Consider the following 5,000-nt stretch of genomic DNA (forward strand, 5'->3'; position numbering starts at 1 on the left):
CAAAAATTTCAACCTTCAAGTCTGGAGGTCTATCCCAAGTTGTCAGCAGGAATGGCCTGGACTTGGGCTTTTTAATTTCAACCGTCAAAATTTCTAAATCTTCGTGAGAGGAGAAGTCTTGTCTGTTTACGTAATTCAAGGATTGTCTAATGTACAAAGCTACACCACCACCATTTCTATTCCTATCGCGGCGGAGTATATCGTATCCCTCAATGTCTACCTGGCTATCGGGAATTGTTTTATCCAATTTCGTTTCGTTTCGTTCAATCCAAGTATGTCAATTGTTTTATCTTCCATGAAGACACACAATTCGTCATGATGGCAAGCGAGGCTACAGATATTAAGAGAAGCAATTTTAAATCCCCTCATTTTTGGTAAAGTAGGGAAGTTAGGGCTTAAGTTAGATGAATGTAAGATGCTATCCCTTACACAATTCATACTAAGATCATCATCCTGATTTAATGACTTGTCATTCTTCTTACTTGGTTCAAGTTATTGTTCCACAGTTGTTCTTGTTCTGTTCCGTCGTTTCATTGTGTTCCATTGGCCTTGAAAAGCCCCTATGGGGAGCGGTCAATTAAGTATGTATTGTATTGTATTGTACAGATTAAAATCTGGTAAGTCTCACTCCCAGCAGTCAATGGGTTAAGCTATGATGTAGTCAAGTAAAACTGCATTTTACACTGTCAGAAATGTTGCCAACACCCCGAGTCTTTTAATAATAATTATTAAATTAAATTAGAAATTTTCTGATAGACGCTGTCTTGCAACCCCTTGGTTGTAAAAATAGTTTGGACACTGAGGAACCCATGAACCATTCACAAAGAATCGCAGAGATGCAACTTCGTGCAACAATAGTATTGTTTAATGATGTAATGCACCCAAAGAAGGATTAAGGTAGTTGCATTGCAATAGAAAAAGGAGAACTGAAAATCAAACTTCAGAGTTCATTTTTCAAATTATGACTTACACGTACAGGTAACAATCGGTCAAATTTAATCTCACAGGGGTAGGGAAGGGCACTGTCATGGAGCGTGCTCTTTTGTGTGACACTGGCACCTCATGTGAGATGGAACTCAACAAAGCTAATGTAAACCAAGCCGTAACTCTTCCCTACCTGAGAGTAAGACTTGCAGATTTTACCCTGGCTAACACCAGACAATTTTACTCTCCAATTGGGTGCGCTTTTGGCGTGAATGGGTAAATTCAAGACTTTTGGTATAAAGAAATGTTCACAATGACAAAAAAACATTTTTTTTTTTGTTTTTGTGTTGAATTGAAACTTTGTTTAGTGTAATTTGAATCATCATAGATCTAGTAAAGTTAATGATTTTTTATATTCAATTGTCAGTTGGGAGCTTAAGTACGCGATGTTTTGAGGCATGGACGGATACCAGAAGTGATCATTTTTCACACAAGGACAGACAACTGTGGTCTCTCTCAGGTTTTTTAACTAATCGTCTCTAATTGTGAAAAGATACTTAGCATTGTGAATGTAGTAGTGCCAAGACAAGTTAAAAAGGAAAACAGCTAACATCCAGTTGCCTTCTGTGACTCTGCAATGTCATTGTGTGCTTACATGTAAGCTCCGTAATATGACTGACAGTCAATCAAGCAGAATGACAGGAACTTGAGTCAAACCTAAAATTTAATATAGTAACTGGGATTTTACAGTATGACTTTTTATGAAGACAAACTTTTGTTTTTGTTAGATCTGAATGCCAGCAGAAGTCAGATTTTCTCCATCACTTAATGTTTTCTCAATGTATTTATCCCCCCCCCCCCCCTTATTACCATTGTTGTAATAATGAGGCAAAATACTGTGCAAGCCTTTGGCCGTTTTTTGGCGGGGGTGGGGAAGTAGGAAGAATTTAATCTTGATCTCTGACAAATCAGAGTGCCACATTTTCCCAACGAGTTTTGTCCAAGATGGCAGGTAGGTCCAAGAGAAAATGAGGGGACAGAGAGGGAGGCTCCCGGTCCAGCCCTTGGGATATGTCATGTCCACGAAAGTTATTTTTAGACGAGCGGAAGTCTTTTTACTAGCGGAAGTCTGTCTTCTGAGACGTCCGTATGCAGGCCAACCTTGGTCTTATGTTTGAATGGATATATATATTCGTCACCCTTCCACGTGCGCCACCATTTTCTCTTTTAACTAAGAAACTGAGAGCGAGGCAAGACTGTGTGCGAACGTCTCGGAAGACAGACTTCCGCTCGTCTAAAAATAACTTTTGTGGACATGAGATATCCCGGCTAACGCCCTGAGCCCCCCTCTCTGTCCCCTCATTTTCTCTTGGTAGGTCTCATTTTGCCACTGCTTACTTTGCACTTTTAAAAACCTTTTAAAATCATTCTTTAATACTTTTAGGTGGTTTTACTGTAGCAGTGCAGAGATTTTATTGCTAAGATTGTATTACATTGCATTAAATTTTGTCACAGCACCAGTTCCTGTGGGTTCTAGAGATCGCCCAGTGCATACAGATGATACGAAACCTCATCATGCACAAACTATCAGTAAAAGGTAGTAACAGTAGCAGAGGATCTGATAATGGCAACAGCATTGGAGAAGGAACTGTCGTTCAGCTACCACGACCCGCTGAGGGAGGGCGCCTTGAGTGTGACAGGATTATTATGGCTGATGGAACAGCTATTCACTTGTTTGATGAAAATGATGATTCAGGTGTGAGGGAAAAGGTGCACAGAAGATCAAGAGAACGACAGGATGAGGTGGGAAATTTTGATCAGTGACTGTTTCAACAAAAAAGTTTAAATGTAGTGGCTGGTATTGTTTACAGTCATCACCTTGCACTCGGTGTCGGTCTCCAAATGCAGTTTCACGTCATTTATATGTAAATACTACAACTTCTACCATCCAACTTTTTTTCTTTCTCCTTAAAATATGTCTTAACATATGTTTTCTGTGTGCCTATTACAAGGATATGAAACCATTAAAAATTGGGGGGGGGGGGAAGGGGGGGGTGTCACTGTGCTCGTTTCGTTTCGGGAAAGGACTGGGGCGAGTTCCAAAACAGCACCTTAACTAAGAAGAATTATCATGATTGTACTTGGAAGCTCTTGAACGGCAAAAGCGGACATTGTTGGCTCTCTTTAGATGGCCAGCGTGAAATGCCATCGTCTCCGAAGTCGCAATGTTATGCGCAGTATGAGATGCGCGGTGCAAAACAAGGGAATCACCTTAAGCCAATCATTAAGGGCTACGGCTCGTGTTTTTAAACCCGATAAAACACTGCTGCGAGTTTTTTAAACATTACTTATTAAACATTACTCCGTTTTTACGGAGATTCCCATTACAATTATGAAACACCTGCTAAAATGCTATTTTAAACATATTTTTATTATCCTTGTTGCTTCAAAACGCCAAACATACCGTTTTGAATCATCACTCTGCGTATTTTTATTCCGGAATAGGGTCAGTCGAACGCATCCTAATACTGACAAGCACATAATGACTGGCTCCCTCCGTTTCGAAACGAGTTTGCCAGCGATATCTTTCAAATCAAATTGAGTGAAGTATCTTCATAGAATTAACCTCATTTCCGTTTATGATGTGAAATTCGCACCAAGTCTCGTTTTTAAGGCAAACAGAACTCGTAAATGGACCATTGAAAAAGAGCTCTCCATACGGTGAACTAAATAAGTAGCCGCTTTTGTTTAACTCTGTGCGCTAAGAAAGACATGTATGATGACATAATTTTCTTTTGACCATGGAAAACAAGAAGAACACATTGCCCTCCTGATGGCTCTGGCTTTGATCAGCAAGTTCACAATCTCTGCCGCCTATTATCAGATATGCATCCACACCGCTGAACTTTATCCAACAGTGATCAGGTAAGAATCTGTAGATTTTTCAACAAACTAAATTAACCGTGAAGTTAATATCTTGGATTTTCACATCTTTTTTAATTTTATTTTGTGCATTATTTTCACTGTCCTCGTTAATGCTTGATTCTTTACAGAACCATCGCAGTGGGTTTTTCGTCACTTTGTGCTCGAGTTGGAGGAATGGCTGCTCCGTATATAGTGGTAAGAGAAGGGGTGATTTTATTATTTATATACCTCCATCTTACCTAGATAAGAGAAAGATCGCTTCCAGAAAAATTTACGTTACTGTCAGAACTTAATAACAAATAATAATCATGCATGGATTAGTAAAGTGCGTTCTATCTCTAGTAATATTCTTTTTAATAATAATAATAATAATAATAATAATAAAGCGTAGGTGAGCATGAAAGCGCGAGGACGCAAGTTCTCTTGCTCCTGCTAAAACATCAATTTTGACGCTTCAATAATGTGTGTACTCGCAATCTTAGTATTGATCTTGAATAACATCTACAATGATCAACATACCACGTCAACAACTAGCGCAACACGCTCGTAACCAACCAAATACATAAAGTTTAGAAGACGGACAAACGAGTGCTGTAGAACACCGCGCAAGAACTAAGTGGACCGTGGAAATCAATTTTGCTTTAATAGAAGCGAGGACTATCAGTTTCCACACTTCTTGCCAGAGAAAGATATGCAGGATATACTGGCCCCAGAAGATCACAAACAAGGAATTATATCAAAGGACAGGCCAGCAGACATCACCACGGTAATACTGCAAAGAAGATGGAGGTGGCTTGGGCATGTTATCAGGAAAGACCGAGATAGTATAACACGAACTGCATTAAGGTGGACACCGGATAGTGGAAGAGGGAAGAGAGGTCGACCACGAGAAACTTGGAGGAGGACGATAGAGGCCGAAATGAAAACAACAGGGAAGACATGGAAAGAACTTGAGAAGGCAGCAATGGACAGGGAGCAATCGAAATCTCTGGTCTCAGCCTTATGTGCCACTTAGGCGCGACAAGGATTATATATATATATATATATATATATATATATATATATATATATATATATATATATATATATAGATATATAATTAGTAGTGTAGGATGGGAACAGAAATCGATACAACAAAGGAAATGAGTGAA

The sequence above is a fragment of the Montipora foliosa genome, chromosome 1 (assembly GCF_036669935.1).
Source record: "Montipora foliosa isolate CH-2021 chromosome 1, ASM3666993v2, whole genome shotgun sequence".
Taxonomy (NCBI): Eukaryota; Metazoa; Cnidaria; class Anthozoa; order Scleractinia; family Acroporidae; genus Montipora; species Montipora foliosa.